Source organism: Apus apus, chromosome 16 (assembly GCF_020740795.1).
Source record: "Apus apus isolate bApuApu2 chromosome 16, bApuApu2.pri.cur, whole genome shotgun sequence".
Lineage (NCBI taxonomy): Eukaryota > Metazoa > Chordata > Aves > Apodiformes > Apodidae > Apus > Apus apus.
In genome coordinates this window covers 7059674-7078219 of record NC_067297.1, presented here as the reverse complement: position 1 = coordinate 7078219, position 18546 = coordinate 7059674, and the positions used below count along the sequence as shown (strand labels likewise).

At 37.6% G+C, this 18546-nt stretch overlaps 1 protein-coding gene across 11 annotated transcripts in view; it reads left to right on the top strand.

Annotated features, from left to right (window-relative positions):
- The window catches only part of ARVCF (ARVCF delta catenin family member), a 249036-nt gene that overhangs the window by 76796 nt on the left and 153694 nt on the right, over positions 1 to 18546 (top strand). For 7 of the 11 annotated variants that reach the window (XM_051634301.1, XM_051634297.1, XM_051634298.1 and 4 more), the window contains 2 exons: positions 5518 to 5583; positions 14210 to 14310. The gene's annotated coding sequence lies outside the window, so the exon portion shown is untranslated. Of the gene's footprint in view, positions 1 to 5517; positions 5584 to 14209; positions 14311 to 18546 lie in introns of those variants that run through there. The other 4 variants (XM_051634295.1, XM_051634294.1, XM_051634300.1 and 1 more) reach the window with 4 other exon arrangements.

Genomic DNA, 18546 nt, shown 5'->3' with positions numbered 1-18546 from the left:
GGGAAAAAAAAGTGTAAGCTCCAAGAAAAGAAATTAAACTTCTACTCAGATCTTGATCTTACCAGTTTGACTACAATTTAGCTACACCAGGGGAGGTTTAGGGTGGACGTTAGGAAAAAAAATTTCTCTTTAAGAGTTGTCAGGCATTGGAACAGGCTGCCCAGAGAGGTGGTGGAGTCAGCATCCCTGGATGTGTTTTAAAGTTGTACAGATGTGGTGCTTGGGGATATGGTTTAGCATTAAACATGGTACAGTAGGGTTAAAGGTTGGACTTAAAGGTCTTTTCCAACCTAGAGGATTCTACAATTCTATGTTTTTTGTGTCAGAATCTGTACTAAGTGAAACATTCTTCAGCAAATGGATTGAGGAATGATTTCTCACCACCAGTTCTTGCGAAGTATAAATGTTGGTTTGGGAGTTGTTGAAATTTGTAAAAGGGTGATTCAACCTAGATTAAAAAAAAAAACAAACTGGTGTTTTACTTAAAACCATGAACCTAAAGCTTTGTTTTCAACATGACTCTGTCACCAGCAGATCTCTTTGCTGTTCTGCTTGTGTTGTCCATTATCAGTTGGGTTTGCTTGCCCTCTGGCAGGTCCTACTCGCACTTTCAGCGCGCTGTGGGATAGTGTCTCCCACTCTTGTCTGAGCTGAGGCAGATGAACCTGGTGATAATTTAGCTAAAACCACTGGATCCTGCAGTGGCCCTTCAGAGCTATGAAATGAAGGTGATGGGAGAGATTTGGGTTTTGGGTAACCAAATACATATGCACAGCTTCTAGAAAGAAGAAACAAAAGCATGTTAAGAGACTCTTGGTCAGTCAGTAGCTTCAGTGCTGTTGTATTGGGGTTTTTTTAAGCAGAATTTACAGGCCTCACAGTGAACAATCATGTAAGTGATTACTGAACTGGGTCTGGCTTGATTTAGAAGAATTTCTTCCCTGGATAATATAACCAGCTGCAACCAGAGTTTTCCACAGTTGTGAACTTTACTGGCACTAATGTTGTATTATCACTAAGACCAGGATTTATTTTCCTCTTTCTTTCAAGATTAAATTTCAATATAAATTTTTAGAAGGTCACCTTTGCCTCCCATTAAAATGAATAATTTATCCTGTTTCTGTAATACATAAAAGGTGACTTTGGTTACCCCGTGGAAAGCTATCATGTTTGATTGGGATTTCCTTAGTATACTTGAAAACAAAATTAGGTAATTCATCAGCTAAATTAAATGATACTCCATATTAGCAGATAATATAACAAAATTCCTTTTCTAAAATTTGCATAAAAGGTGATCAAGTGCTGTGTTTTGATTTAATTGGGTGTGATGAATTCTTATGCATATTAGACTGTAAAATATTAAATTATATCTTTTATAAATTATGTTCAACTACAGTTTTATTGCTACGTAAAATCTTGAAATAATGTTGTTGGCAAAGCCTTACTTATTACATGTGTGTGTAATATATATGTGTACCTGTGCGGTATTAGATTCTGTGTATACCTGCTGGTTTTTTTCCTAGATATCTATATTTGTAATGAGAAATATTAGGAAAATAGTACTAGCAACTGTCAGCAGGCTCTTCATAGGAAGGTTATTATGCATTAATTTTAAAGAGTTAAGAATGTATAATTCATGGCTACTTGGTGGATTTTGCAAATCTCCCAGGTGTGTACAGTTGCTAATCTGTATGACATGATAGAAAACAAATCTTGGAAATACTTTCATTTAGGTTTGTGGCAATCAAGAAGCTGTAGTTTTAATGCAACTTCTCTGTTTGATGTTTAGGAGAAAATCCTAGTTCTCTATTAAAAACGTGAAACTGCCTGGGCTTCTTAGAAATATTAATTTACCAAATGCATAAAAGTCTGTGACATTTCCTTCAGTAGGAAGGATTAGATTTAATTTTACTTCCTTGTATAATAGCACATTGAAATGAATCACTATACATTGGCTTTTGTAGTTCTTTACTTCATAAATTCTCTTTTAATATGTCATGTCTTTATCAGCACACAGGAAATAGGCACATCTAGTTTGCCAAAGTTAGTTCAGGCATCGTTTCCTTAATAAATGATTTACATCAGTGTTAGCATGTAACGACTTGAACAACATTTTATAGGCTGTTGTATGTTTTCAGTCCTGACATTTAAAAAAGCCACAGTTCTTATCTATGACATGTCTGTGTACTGATGCATGGGCTCTTTACCACTTTTGTAATACTTATATAAAATTTATTGGCAGTAACTGCTATTACCCAGAGCATCTGTTTTGAAAGGTCTGTGTCTATCCACACTGACAGAGTCATTCAGAGGGGCTTTGTAACTTTCTGGGCATTCTGCCACTGCTTCTGTCCCAACTTTGTCCCTGTTTGTATCAGCTGGTTTATTTAATGCTTGCTTGCTTGATGTTAACACGCTGATTTACATTATAATTAAGAACGAGAAGGAATTTGTAAAGGAACTCAAAGTTCATAAGTAACACAAAAATAATGCTGTTTTAAATAAATTTCTAAATATAAGTGTGTGTAAATATTAGAATATCACACAGTTTATACCCCATCTCTTTTGATGGAAAGCCTTATAAGGGGTGTAGAGTGTTGCTGTTAGGTGTGCTTTGTGATAGCTGTGTTTGTATCACATCTTTAAGTGGAGGGACCTCACTTCCCTTGACTGTTTCATATGTTTTGGTGCAAGTTATGACAGAGTGTGCCCACATACTGAGCTGTATAATGTAGATACCTCATGTTTGCCACCTATCTTATATAAAAGCAGAACTATGTTTTCAGTCAGAATATCCTACATTTCTCTGTGAAATAAAATAACTATTTGGCAAATAGGGGTATGAGGTGAAGGAAGAAAGGAGCTTAGTGGAAAAAAAATCTTTCACCTCCTTGTCTCTTAGTTAATAACAGTAAATCACAGCAGATGTAAAGTACATCTCAAAGAATATTATTCAGCTCTGCCTGTACTTCTGGTGATTTATCTGATTTATACAGTTGGAGGGTATGAGCTTCTTGCAATCAATACAAACAAAACATGGACAAATTTGATTTGGGACCAAGTGAGCTCTTCTCCTTTGGTGTAATTCTTGTTAGCTGAAGTTGGGCTGTGATACCCTGCAGTAAGCAAGAGAAACATCAGTCCATTAAGGCTGATTCGGGGTTTCAAATAGGTGGTGTGTGGGCTGTAGCTATGAATCTGTAGAAACAGCATCAAAATTTGTCCCTACGCTTTCCTATAGTCCAATAAGCTACTCACACTTTCACCATATTAGAAAGAAGTTTTAATGACTAATTATGTTCACTGAAGTAGGAAAAGAATGGAGCGGTGGTTGGGATGCAATTGTGGAACTCGCTGAATGGCAAAAAAATTGTTTGCTGATGCTTTACTTTCACATGCATTTTGCAGTGTCAATGTCGTGATGTGCTGCTAAGTTCCTTATTCTGAAAATAATTATCTTAATTAGTGATTATAGATAGAGTCTAATAGTCAGATTTTATTTTTTTTTAGTCATTTGTTGGTGAGCTAACATAAAACAGCTCAGAAACTCGTAACTGTGGCTGGGGTAATTAGTTACAAGTGAGAGATAACAAGCAATTTGAAAAGGCATCACAGGTTTTTCTCCACCTTTCTTATCTGAGAGTTGTAAGGTACTTGATCAAAATTAGTGATAAAAGTATATCACTGGAATCAAGCAGCATTTCTGTAATGAAGTGCAGGCATTTTATTAAATGTCATGTGGTCCAAGCTGGTGGGGTTTTTTCCCTGCTCCCTCTCTCCTGCAGTACAGGTCATTATCAAATGTACATTATCAAATGGATAGCAACCAAGGGTTGGAGAAGGAACTTTGCAATCTAGCCATGAGCCTCAGCAAGCTCCAGGCTTCCCAGGATTTTGAGCTTAAGGTCTCAGCTGGCATCAGCCAATACAAACCAACATGTGGTTTCCCAGTGTCAGTTAGACTGTACCCCTGTGAATATGATGAGAACAGCATGGTCTGTCAGCAATAACTGATCCAGCTGCTTGCCAGAACGCAGACAGAACAATAGGGACTGTTCTGAAGTACCTGATACCTCATTATTTTTGTGGGTTTTTGTAAATGAGAAATTGTGAAATGGGAAAAAATGCAGCTTCTTCCCAGATTATATGCTAAAAGGAGGTTAAATAGCCCACAGCCATTTATGAAGGCTCTAGTGGATCTGCGTCTTACCCAGTATGTCCCAAGTCAAGACAAATGCTTAGGCTGCTCGTCTTCTTGGCTCTGAATCAGCTAAAAAAAAATATATGGGTGCTAAAGGAGGAAGGAAAAGTCAAGTGAAGTATTTTTTCAGTAGTTTTTGTCTGCTCCAGGTGACACTAAACATAAATCACAAATTATTTCTGGCTTAAAAATTGAGAATATTGCCATAAAATACATAAAATTAGCCTACTTAGAGGAGGTAGTAATATTCTTATTGTGAGATAAAAGAGGTAATAGAAATTAGGCTTCAAAGAAACCCTCATCTTACATCAGAGAGGTATAATTTTGTTGTAGCATCTGTTTAGTTACAGTGAGTCTGAAGGGTTGAAGTGTTTTTCTTCACTGAGCATTGATACACGTATTTGGCCTTACTGTACCTTCCAGCAAAAGCAGGAGCAGAGAGGAAGGGTCTCACAGTGAAGCTACATTGCAGGCTAGAAGTGGAAGGGTAGAGGCATGATGTGTTATGGGTAAACTTTAGCCTGAGTGTAACTAAGCAAGGATGATCTGCAGGAATCTACTCAAAATATTCTGTTCTCAGAAACAGAGAAGTAAGCTAGGAATCCAAGACAAAGCATCCTGCTTGTTATCTGTATGAGAAACTTCTAGGAGTGGGAAGGCTGTAATGGGAATGCTACTTGAAGCTTAAACAAAAAATGAGCTGTTGCAAAATGTTGAGTTCTTTGTGGTGAATTGGAAAGGTGAATGTCTTCTGTCCTAATTTCTCGTATTTCCTGCTGCTAGAAGAAAAAATGTCGAGCAAGGTGTGGTGTATTTATGTAGCCACAGTTGACATTTTTTAGAGTCATTAGATGGCATTTAGACCAGGATGACTGAAAATGCTATGGGGTATGCTTGTGAAGGAAACATCTTTGGCTTTTAAATCTGTGAATCAATGGGGAATTTAATAGATACCGGATTAAATTCTGAGTTTTGAAATGTTTCATATAAAAACAGTGGGTGGCACTGGAGAAGAAATCAAGAGGACTGGAAGAGCTAGTTAGCCCAATAAGTTCTTTCTTTGGAGATTACTTTCTGTGCTCCACTGCTGTGGGTTTTTCTTGGCATCTCAGATGTTGGTGGAATAGATGTCAGAAATAACTTTTTTTGTATGCCAGCATGACTTGGGAAGGGAAGGAGAACCAAGGAGAGATACAACAAATAGATTTCTGCTGTATTATGTAAATGTTATCAATTATTTAAAAATAATTCCCCCTTCTTACTTCCCCTAGATGGAACTAAAATCTTTTTGTTATGTTTCTTTGTTTCTCTGACAGAGTTATCATCGAACCAAAAGAGAATTTCTATCTTAAAGCCACTACAAGAAAGAAACACTGTAAAAGGTATTGGTTTTCTGTAGTTGCTCAACAAGTTTCTTGAGTATTTTGCTGCTTTGTCATTATTTATGTTCTTAAATCATTGCCCTTTTATTTTTTTAAGTTATCTTTACACCTCAGAATTCATTGGTTTGCATGCTAATGAAGGCCTACGAAGATTTGTTTTCAAGTAGTAGTAGGATGATTGAGGCAGAAAGAAGGCAATACCCATGATAAACCCTGAAACTGCACAATTAGGACAGAAGCCTCTGTAATTCTATAATGTTTTGAGAACTGAGGCACCAGTGAGGGTAAAATCCAAGTGTTAGCTGAGGAAAACAGAAGTGACAATTTTCTTTTTTGTGACTTCACACCATCTCTGATTGATGTGTCCCTTCTTCTGCCATGGAAATCCTCATTTAGTTTCATTCTGTCCCTGACAGAGCAGGGAATGTCTCTTACTGTGTGACTTCTTCTACAGCTACATTTACAGCAGATGGACTCTTAAGTATTACTTTCCTATCCTGTTCTCAGCTTGTGCTCACACTTTCCTGAGGTTTTTCTGCACCTGAACAAGCTAGGAGAAAGGCTGTTGTTATGTCTTGCATTTCACCCCTTTCTGCAGTAAGGGTCATACTCTCAAGTTGTGTCTTCCTCTCCCCATTTCCTCCCTGCCAGCTGTGTCTTGAGATCAAAAGGCCAGTCCTCTGGTTGCTTAGAGGATGACCACAAATGTTTTCACTTGCTGTGAATTCCCCTCAGAATTCAGTGTGTCTGTCTTAAATCTGGGGGCTTGGTGGTGAATAATGGGATAAAATATTCAAGTACTTGGTTGTTTATTTTTCTGAAGTATTACTCCCTTCTATTTTATTTTTCTCGAGGTAGGTGCATTATAATTTTAACCAAGCATTCTCCTAAAATTATCCTCTGAATAACAAATATCATGTTACTGATTTTTATAAAGCTCCTTCCATTTTCACTTGGTTATTTTTAGATTAAACATTGTCCCTCTTATCTATATCAAAACTGAAAATGTGTATAGCCTGTTGAATTTTAAAGCTGCTTGTAGGAAGGATTCTCAACAGAGTTTGCAAAATATTTACTATCTGAGTTGTTTGCTTCTTACCTCTGTTACTTACATAGTCTTAATGAAATGAGTTAAAAGTGTTAGAAGCTGGAATACATTCCTATTTATACAGTGCAGGATTTTAATATAATAGAGAGAACTTGTTTTAAATGTTTGAGGTGGCTAGACAGTTAAAATTATTTTTACGACCAGCACAGTTATCAGCAGAAAGGTTATTAAAAAGGGATGCTTGAATAGAAAGTTGGTTCTTGGAGCAGATCTTCAGTGATATGGAAGAAATATTTTCTGCTTCCAAATAACTGTAATTAAGTAATAAGTACATTCCTGGAAAGAAGAAATATTATTGATGGGTGATAAAAGCTAAAAAGGCATTAATATTTAGTCAAAGATACTAAAGTATGATGGCCTTGGAAGGGATGAGGTCAGCATCTAACTATAGCTATCTGGAAGAAAATATTTGTCCAAAAGAAAATTGATAGTAACCCCCTAAATCCGATACTTTCCCAGTTCCTAATGATCTTCAGATCAAGGTTAAGCTCAGCACGGAAGATGCAGTTTACATCTGGTAGTTGTCCGTTTGAAATGGAGGCTTATGAGAAGGTCAAATTCTGAACAGGTTTTATAGGCAGGAAGAGGGGAATCCTGGATGATGAGTATTGTTGTTGGTATGTTGCCAGCTGCCAGATTGTGGGGACCTCTGCCACCCTTTCAGCTGCACACAGAGCAGAAGGGAGACACCTTATCCCTGGGCCATGCTGGCAGCTGTAGGGCTGCTGACTGATAGGAGCTGCTTGACCGTGTATTTGGAGCCACTGATGTAAGAAACTTGCACAAAAATTGCCCTCACTGATATGAGAAACAGTCAAATTATCCTAGGTGGAGTTTTCTTAAAAGAGAAGTTCAGCCTGAAGGAAAGATCTACCAGGGAAAATTCAGCTCAAATGTTTAAATTTTGATTGAGCTGCAAGCCAGTGAATAAAAAGCTCTTATAATAAAGATATGAATCTTCATTGTGAAAATTGCTTCTTGCAGTGATGAAATAAAAATGTTTTTATATAAATATATTAATGTTACGCTTTGCAGGCTTAGCACAGCTCTGCTTCTCTGTTTCATGCAATTGAAGATCTAAACAAGTAAATGCTTGAGTCTGGAGTGGGGTTACTATGGCATCTTGACTTACCCAATGATACGAACGAGGCATGTCCTGAACATTTTTCCCTGAAGGATATTTTTTCACTGTTAATGTAGCCCCAAAAAAGGCCATATACATGGCTAATAGAACAGAAAATGCTTCTGAGTTATAAAGATTTCTGCTTTGAAGGTTCAGCAATGCCTTGCACCTGAAAACAGAGAAGTTAAACTGGCAGTTCTTGTGACATTGTTTTTGTCCCTCAAACAGGCAGCAATACTCTGAAGTGGGACATTTTTGCAATGTGTAACAAAGACTGTTCTGTTGGCAATGTTAGAGAGATGCTATGTGCCAAAATCCATCATATGGAATAATGAGTCTCTCCAAGACTGTCATTAACATGTATCTGTTTTTCCTGTCTTTATAATTTTATGCATGAACTGGATTATTATTGAAGACATTAGATGATACTTTTATTTTGCTCAGATATTATTTATTACTTCTCAAATGCGTGTTTGCCTTATAGCACTAAAAAGCTGTGGTGTTAATCAGCACAAACTTGAATTGCATCCTAAACTTACAAGGCTAAAATGAACTTGGGTTGCATTTTGAATTTACGGATGCTGAAATGGTGAAGGGTCTATCACTGCCATCTTTGCATCTGCACATAGAGATATAGGTTGGAAGGGACTCAAAGAAATCAGATCTATAGTTTGTGTCTAATGGGCCTCAGGCTTCCAAATTTAGCTTGGTGCAAAAATTACTTGATTTAGATTGAGACAGATGTTACTGGAGAGAATTAGAGCTAGTGAGCCTTGTTCTGTTTCTTCCCTTATTTTATATTGCTTTAATCTCCTCTTCATTGATACTGTTCCTGGTTTAAAGCAATGTAAGGTCAAAATCTGGTTGTTTTTAAAGAGAGAGGTTGAAATACAGGAGACTAATGCAGTGGGTAAGCAGTTGGTAAGCAGCTAATGCAATTAATTTGATTTAGTTGCTTCAAAAATTAAACATGAATATTGATTTTTTTTTTTCTTTCCTGTTTATACTAATATTTTCAGTTCCCTGGTGGAGAACAGAGCAGCCACACAACCCACTAGATTTGGCTGTGAGAATTAAACAAGACACACATTTAGAAAAACAGGAGAGGGTTTCTTGGTTTTGATTTTTTTTTTTTTTTTCCCCCTCCTGAAAACAGTAAGAAAAACAGAGGGAAGGTGCTTGCTCTGAACACTTCAGGACTGTGACGGTTTTTTTGCCTTGCAGTGCCTGTTTGTTTATCAGTGTAAGATGCTATGGGAGATACTAAGTATTTGAGTCAGATATGTTAAGGGATCTCTTTTCTTTTGATGTATTTATTTGCATTAATCTTAAAAGTAGTAATTGGAAGTGCCCTTATAAACCCTGAGATTGGAGCCCTATAATTAAAAAACATTCGTTATTACCCAGGAATATAGCTATACAGTTTTATTAGCCTTTCTTCTGTAATCTATGGATCTCATTTAGCTGTTCTTCTGAAACATAAAAGGAAATCTCTCAGTAGCCTGAACTCAAATAATCTCTCAGTGTTAATCTCTGTGTAAAACACCTAAGCCCACTTATTTAAAGGCAAATAGTTTTGCTGATAAGAAAGCTGGACTGTGTGCTTTAGATACAAGAATTAAGTGGATTTTTTTTTGTGTGTGTGCAGAGTACTATTTATAGCATCAATTAACTCCTCATGGTTGGGATAAGTCATTTGACACATCTGTTACTGAGCTTAAACACTCACTGTTCTGAGGGGTCACAGTTGGATTTTTTAACTCTCCTCTCAAACTGTGCTGTGAAATGACCATTTTGTTATTAATGGCAGCTAGTTGAAATACACTGTCTACTGACACGATTGGTTTAGCATTTGCAACAGATGAAGCAGGCTGCTGGTCTGCCTGACTGAATAGCTGACCTGATCTTAGTGGTTTGCCATTTTGTTATTTAATTTGTCTGTTAGAAGATAGTACAGTAATACCATTTATGAAAGGCTGATTATGACCATCTGCAGGATTTTCCAGTCTTGCTGTATTATTCCAGTTACTCTGTTTTGCCAATGAGAAAGTGGTTTGGTTATGGAAATTGCTGCCTACCCACTGACTCTCTTGTTCCTGCATTTTGTGAAATGGAGATTTAATGCTTATAAAGATATAATTGTTCTCAACTGTAGTTCTCCACACACAGTTTCAGACTGCATTCCTGTCAGAAGCTTGTCTCTTAAAATGGAAGCCCTTTTACCAAAACTCAAAACACCTAGATGCCTAGAAGAATGAGGATACTTGTATATTGGTTAGTGAAATATTTTAAGTATTCTGTGGAAGTAATTGCATAAGGTTCTGGCAATTTGTTAGTGTGATTGGCTTATTTATGGCCAAATTGGATTGTATATTAATGAAGCCAAGCTTTAAAATACTAGAAGAACTAGGGAGTGAAGTTATGAACTATGCTGCTTTTCATCTTTATCTTTTTCTCATTAAAATAGCTCTGTTCTAAGAATAGACATTGATTCTTGGTGGCTGTGCCTGCAAGAGAGCCTCTAGAGTAAGAAGCTGTTTCTCTTCAAAATGAGATCAGACCTGGTCCGTCAACACAACTCTACACAGACAACAATGCATTGGTAGTTAATTTGATGCTTGATGCTGCATTCACATAAGCTGCACTGCTTGGAAGACAAGATAATAGTGAAATGGTTATAGTGGGATTTTCTAGAAGTTTGCACAGATTGTCTAATTCTGCTCATAGAGGAAGCACAGTGGCTGAAGCATCAGTTGCTGTCAGTGAGATTCATATTGAGGTGAGAGAAGTGGTGAAGCTTGGTACATAGAGCTTCTGCTAAAAGCAGCTGTGAGAATACTTGGAAACCTGAATATACATGAATCAGAAAGGGACCACAAAGTGCAATATATTTTTAAGTAGATTCTTTATTGATTTCAGTGGGGGAGACCTTTGACAGATCAATGACAAACAGCAGCTTTAGGATGCAACAGCATGTGTTCTAGGGTGTTAAAGTGGTCAGCCTGTGAACTAATCAAGCTGGTAGCAATCATGTTTTCAAAGTTCCAAGGCAGAAGAAAAGGAGTCAGAGGTTTAAAAGCAGCAAATTTACTATTCATATTCCAAAAGCACAGCAAAATTTTTCATTCTAGCTTTAGCTTAGACATGGCATTTTATTTTTATAGGATGACCAAAAAAAAAAAAAAAAAGTTTCTCGAATACGTAAACATAGGCCTGTTCATTGTAATGTAAAGTTTCAAGCCAGTGGAATTGCTGAAATCTTAACAATATTCTGAATTTTTTGTATTAGATTTGTACACACCATTGAGTTCAGCTGGTTACTTCAGGTAATCATGAAGGTCTTCTCCAATCTAAGTGATTCTGTGTGATTTAGAGTTGGCTTAATTTGGGGGAGAGGAGAGTGGTGTTTCTCACATGCTACCCAGCTCAAGTAGATAAATAGAAATTAAGTTGTTCAAAATAATTATTCTCTTTATGTAGTGAATGAAATATTAATTATGCTAATATTTTCATGGCTGAGTTGACAGAATTAACACTTATTGAGATAGAACAAGAGCAAAGGGTTTTTAACTGTTACATTCTAATTCAGCAGATGTGCACTAAAGTCAGAATTCAGCCAGCTCTACCTTGTTTAGTTTTTTGATATTTACAACATTAAAAAAAAACAACCCATTATTCCTTATATGAAAATACATGGGGAGTGTTTGTTTACACAGAGAATTTACAGAGCACAGTGTGAATTTATAGACTATCACATACCCCATTAAACTTTAGTGTGGACACTTGGTAGGTGTGAGGTAATGTGATGCTACTTTGCCGTGCTGTTTTATGATTAATTAACACAAACACTGATCTTTGAAGGCAGTGTGGCATAATGAATGCTCTGAGATGAAGGACTTCAGCTTATTCAGTGTAGACAAGTCCTAGAGAGCAAGAGCTCTGCTTCAGAAAGGTGCTGTTATGCTGTTCTGGTCTATAAATTATAAATTTGAAGAAGAAATGGATTTTTTTTTTAGTTGGATAAAACTAATCATAGGCTAAAACATTTACTTTAAAAATTGCCCTTGTAAAATATTTAAATTTGAAGTCTTAATACATTACTGAATTATTTATGCTATTATATGTATGCAGTTGTTATAAAGGTGTTCTGATGTGCTCTAATTTATTTTCCTTTTCATTTAGGAGTACAATATAGCAATAGAAATGTATCTTATTACAGAAATAGAGCTACAGTATAATTAAAGCTCAGTAGGCACGCTGTATCACCAAGCCCTGAAAGCACTGCATGAAATTTTGAATGGAAAACCCAAAAAATTCCTAGTAGCAAGCTGCTGAAGTGAGGACTTGTTACTGAAGGGAAGCTGTAGAAAAATGACTGGTGTCATTTAAACATGCACTGATTAATCCACAAGAGAGATTGTATTAGAGATAAGAAAATTCTGTATTATTTTTTACTAAGAACTGTATCTTTTGCAAGTTATTACAGTATGATTTCAGTGCTTTCAATTAAGAGGTTAGTTAAAGTATTAATTTTTAAATAGACTGGGAACCATGATGGTAAGATTGGAGATGCTGTGGTGCTACTGACCAGGGACAGACAGTAGGGAGTGAAGTGCTGGAACTGTGTTGAACATACAAAGGTATGTGTGTGTGTCTGCATTCTTGTTCTGGTGTTGACAAACCCAGATCATAGTATGATACTCTGCAAATTTACTTGGAGAGTTTATTTACTTCTACAAAAAGATTCCTGCTGAATGATCAGATGAAATTTCCTACTGATGTAAAACCTCAAATATTACACATTTTTTCTTGCAGTAGTGCCGGTGAGCTGCAGTGTTCATTGCTGTGTCCTTAAAACCAAAGTTCCTTCTCAAGTTTTCCTATTAAGTGTTTCTTCTGCCCTTGTTCCTTCTCTAGTTTAAGCCTTGTTTCACAGACTGCTCTGTCCAAAGGAACAAAAAAAACCTGACCAGCTTTTTTTGTTTCTTTTAACACCAACACAGTATGTGTGTCTGTGCCTATGAGAGAACTATATTGAAATAGCTTTCTTTGTGAATTCCTCATTGCTATTCATTGGTGGAGTTTGTCATGTAAGGGTCAAATTAGAACTCAGTCAACCAGAGCAGCAAGCAGAGGAGCCAGGCTCAAGATAGATTTCACCATAAGGTCTGAGAAGCAGATGATTTGGAATTTGTTACATGTAATATATGTATTTTTTATTTTACTTTCCAAAGTGTCGCTCTTTTGTCTGTAGAAAGTGAAATATTCTTAATTTATTCCCTCTGGTCATTTACTCGAGAATTGCCTCCTGACTTTTAACTTTGGGCATATTTTTGCACAGTTTTGTTCTATCTTAGTAAGTTCTGAGCACAGAAATTACTTCTGTTAGTTTAACAAAATGGAGTTTTTTGGTGTGATGGTTCCATGCCCTTTGAGATTGGATCCATGCAAGAAAGGATCAGATTTCTGGTAGTTTGGCTGAAACACAAGAAATTGTGTTTATACTGGCTTCAGGAAGGCAGACAGTACCTGGTCAAGCGTAAAATCTGCTGGGGCAAAATTACTTTCTGAAAATGTTCTAAAACATTTGAACCAGCAAAGTGAGTTTGTACTGGCTCTGCAATTCATGCCATGTGGTTGCAGCATTTTTTATGTGGCAAGAGCTTAAGACTGGGTATACTGCTTCACAGTACCATGCCTTTGCAAAATGGATTTGGTTCTGTACATTCTCCAGAAGAAAAGCAGGTACTAAATTTGCAGTTGCTGACCCAGAGAGGCTTTGGTGCTAAATGTTTCAAGACAAAACAGAGCAGAGATTTACAGAGCTACACAGACAACCTGATATCCCAAAGCCTACTTTCACGTGACTTTTGTATGGGATTAGGTTACAGACTGGCAGACCAAAGTGGCTGTAAACTGCAGTGCAGTGTGCATCTTTTAGGAATGAATGTACCCTCTCTAACAGGGATCTACAAAATGTTCTTGAGCCATATGGGGGGGTCATACATTAAAAACAGGGCCGAAAGTTACATGCTTAAATAATATCTGAGAATGTCATGTTAGATTTCGGTGTTTTAAAATGTTTGGCTATCCAGTTTTGTAGCATTCCAAATCCTCCTTTCAGTCCAGAATTTTCCCTGATTCAGGATATTAAGTCTCATGGGAACATGCAAGTATTGATCACTCATAAATCAGATTAACTAGGGTGTTCAATTTCTTTCTTTGGAGTCCCAGGATTGGTGACTCTGAATATTGTTTGGTTTTCCCCCATGTTAAGAGGAAAACAGTATAATAAATAATTTATACAACACAGTGAGGAGAATGTGAGAGATGACTGTGTACAGTAGAGGCTGCAATACTGTATTAATTAACTGTCTTCTCTTTCTCTCTTGTAGCTGGCCTGCTTGAGGCTGCTCTCCTGCTTTGCCTGTATTTTTCTAGTTGTAGTGGGTGATGCCACAGCAGCTCTAACATTCAGACCCCAGTAATCAACTAGGTGTGTATTGCTTGGTTTTCTCTGCATGCTTTCTGATACTGCATGGGGAATGACAGTCATTTTATGTTGCTGATCTCTTGTGGCACTTCAGGGTGAAAATATAATTAGCATGCATTATGCTTCAGCTCCATAGATTACTTAAGCCCCATTTTTGCTTTTATTCTGGTAGTTTTCTTTCCTGTAGAAGCACATAGCTACTGTTCCCATGCATGCTTACAGGCATTAATTTTTGCTCCTACAGCTGCTGATGTGCTGAATGTACAAGCTTCTTTTTGCTCATCATAGTACCATCTCTTGTCACCAGGACCTAGTGGAATTGGGCTGAGAGAGAGCAACAGTGAGCCAGCTATGCTCAGTAGTCAGACTGTAGGATTCAAGAAATCTCCTGTGTACCCTAAGAGCCACTTCCCCTCTGCTGAGAGAAGCCTCTGGCATGTTCTGTAGCTGACTGGTGGACACTGCTTTCTTCAATGCTCACCTGTACCTGATTACTTTAGGCAGGCAGAATACATTGAAAAGTGCAGGGGATTTGAGATTGTCCAGGACTGGTAGGACTTAGGTGCCCAAATCTCACAGAACTTGACCTGCCTTAATCTCAAGAGCTCTTTAAATACTTTTGGCTATCATTTCCATCCTATATTAGCAAAATTAGTGTGCAGAGTTACTTCCTTTTATTGCAGAGTACCAAGAGACCCTAGGCATGTCAGTGTTTCTAAGAGCCTTCAAACTCGGGCATGAGCCCAAAGGGTCTTAACCCCCTATTGGGGGCTTGATTTTCATCCCTATTGAGCACTTAAGCTGTATTGACTTACAGTAGGAGGCCCTTGAATGCACTAATTCTTCATATAAACAGTCAGAAAAAACAGATCCTCTTACTTTGCTCTAACTCTAATGCAACACTAATATATTTAGAGTCACGTAGGCAGGAGAGAGATTTGCTGCTGTCAGCATAGCCTTTGACACTCTGTAGGCTGTGTTTAGAAGTGCAGCCTAAGGAATAATCTTTACCTGGCTTCTGTAGATCTAATATTTTCATTTATTTACACCCTTTTCAATGCACTTTAATTTATTTACAAATGGTAGCAAATTGCAAGTGGCAGCCTGAGTAACTAATTCATGAGTCAGTACTTTATTTTTCTCCTCTAGTCTAGACTGCTGATAATGTAAATTGTTGAAACCCTGGGCAAATAATTGGGAGCACAATCAACATCAAGCATTTATCTTCTAATAAAATATTTGAAATGCAGAAGTCTGTCCAGCAGTTCTTAAAAGGCAGTTATTGGTCCTGCTACTTTTTCTGCATAGCAATTAGGATTTTTATGGTCCCTAAATGTACATCTGGAAATTTATACAGTTTGTTTTCTGCCTTTGTTTTTCTTTGCAGAGGAAAAAGAAGCACAATATTTATGGTTGTAAGGAACATTATATTTTCTGCATGGAGATCTCTGTAGCTCTCTAGAGATTTGTACCATTTATAGAACCCAAATTTTCTAGGTTCTCTCATGTGTGGCATCAAGAGCTTATAGCACAGTAAGGATTTTCTGAATGGGATCTTTGTCACGTTCTCAGAATGTGACTTGAAAGTTATATACCAGCTCAGTCATCAACTGTGACTTTTATTATTAAAGCTGTTACTGCTTCAGAATCTGTATTAGACGAGGTGCTTCGTGATTTTGCATGCTGCTATTGGTAAGGCTTTTCCTTAGAACAGAAACTTGCATAATCTATTCTAAAGGGAACCTGTTTGGTTTTTGGTTTTGTTTGGTTTAGTTTTGTTGTGGGTTTTTTGTGGGTTTATTTTTTCTTTGTGGTTTGTTTGTTTTGTTTTCATTTAGTTACTGTAGTTTATGTCTTGTCGTCTTCTTCCTACGTCCCTACTTGATTCACTTTTTAAAGTTAGACCCTAGAAGTATCCAGCCTCCTGGGCCCCCCCAAAATAACGGCTGTGTCATATCACAGTTGCATGTGAGAAAGAGCTGTTTTGGATGCAGACAGTGAATTGCCTGCAAGATGGGGCCCTGCAGGGAGTGACTGAGGAAACCTGAGTTCCTGCTCTGCAGCAGCTCTAAGGAGTCTGTCTCCATGCATTAATTCCTGGCCCATCCAGTCTTTTTTTTTTTCTCTTGGGCCTGGAGCATTCCCTCTTCTGAGGTATGTTGGCATCAGTGTGTCAGTCAGGCTGTTCCTCTGCTCTAGTGCAAGGACAAGTAATCAGGTAGCTGTCTTTCAGAATATATAGTTATAAATGCCCCCCTCTAGCCCCCATGTATGTTTCACTCACAATATGACTGGTCTGTGAAGTCCCACTTCTTTCACACTCCCTCTGAGGAGTCTGTGAGCATGTCTGCACTACTGGGAGGAAAGACAACAAACAGAGCTGTCTCCATCTGTGCAAAGCAGGGAAGCACAGAAGCAGAAACATGCAAGTTGGCTGCACATAAGCCAGCTTTAGTCCAGAAAGTCTGGCAGTGTTTCTGTGTAGCTCTGCCAGGGCTAAATTCTGCTGAGATGCAGCAGGTGAGTCACACAGCCCTGTCCTGCCTTATACAGACTTCCATGAGTCACGCTGGCCTTTTAGATGGTTCTGCTTCTCCTTTGCAGAAACCAATGTGCTATGGAGGTTTTATAGACTTCTAATAATCTAGCAAAACAAGGTTAAGAGTGGAAGATCTCTGACAGCTTCGTCTATATTTGACTAGTTTGTGACATCTGGAAAACCCTTTGGTGGTTTATGGTTTTCTTTCAGAATCTCAAGAGGCATTCAGTCAATGCATAGAACAAGAAAAGTCACTTCTGCTGACTGGTCTGAAAATGTGAAGGGCTCGAATCGTGGTTATGTGTAAACATTATGAGATTAATAAATGTTACACTATTTGCAACATGATTCCTTATCAACCTGATTCCTTTCAAAAGCAACTCCCTAGGAGTTACCAATGAATCACAGAGCTACCTGCAGCTTATGTCCTGTGAAATCAAGGTGTAGGTATTGGTTTTGAGTCTGTTACTTCTGTCTTTTGGACCTATTGGATGATTTAAAAGTACAACAGAAGAAGGGAGACCTCAGGCCTACCTATGAGTTTCCAAAAAACTGTGAAAATACGCAGTTTAATATCTATTAATATCCCTCTTTTGGCAACATAACAATACATGACCACTTCATCATTAGCCTTCAAAAATCAGCACAGGAGAAACCTGATAATGTCACAGTAATGGAAAAGGCATCTGTTGGGAGTGTGTGTCATCTAAAGGCACTGAACGATAAAATCGTTCCTGGTGCAGGAAACCAGGGTTTGGTACCACCAGTGCTCATGGAAGTCCTTCTTGATAGATGGAAAACAAAGAATCCCTGGCAGCCCAAAGTATCACTTCCATCAAGGGACGATTTCTAGGGACTTAACTCTTAGTGCAGAATATGAACTGCTCTTGAATTACAGCAGCTGGAGAAAATTCTGCCTCTGTGCTCGTCTCAGAGGTGTGCTGTACATAGTGTAGCAGTAAATGGCAGGCAACTAGTGAATTCTTTAGCTTTGGTGAGAGGGTTCTGTCGAAGCCACCATTTTAGCTTGTATTATGTTGCTGATTTTATACTCTTATGAGAACATTTTAAATTATGTTCTCTTTATAGATCTGTGGAATTAGTGGGGAGTTCTGTTGCATGCACCATACAGATGGAAATAGGGTTTTAAATGGAACACTCTATAACCCTATTAGAAGAGACATAAGGTAGAAGATAGATCCCATCTAGCTGGTTTCTGAGTTATTTTTCCTGCATTGAGAGACAAGCAGTCCTGTGTGTTCTTCATGGAAGATGTTTGATTTTGGCTTTTTTATTTGCATTATTAGTGAACAGATGCATGAAGGACTGTTTCATTGGCTGTCATGCTGAAATCATCAAGCACATTTCAACTGCAGTTGCCCTATCTGCATTTTAAAATATTTTCCATATTACAGTGTGCTCCTATAATTTAAAAATGAAAACTGTTTTCAGCAACTGTCTACTAAATTTGGGGGCAGGGGGTGATGGTGTTCCATTCCCTTGGAAAAAATGGACACAACTCTTTTCTTGTACTATGACATTTCTGTATTTAAAAATGTTTAACTTCTCACTTCTGTTAAAGACAAAAATTCCAAGTGTCTATAGTGAGAAGGGTTCCTCATCCTTTCCAAAGCTTCTTTTTTATATACTGCTTTTAAGTACATTATTATTTGCACACTTAAATTAGCTTTGCAAGAGGG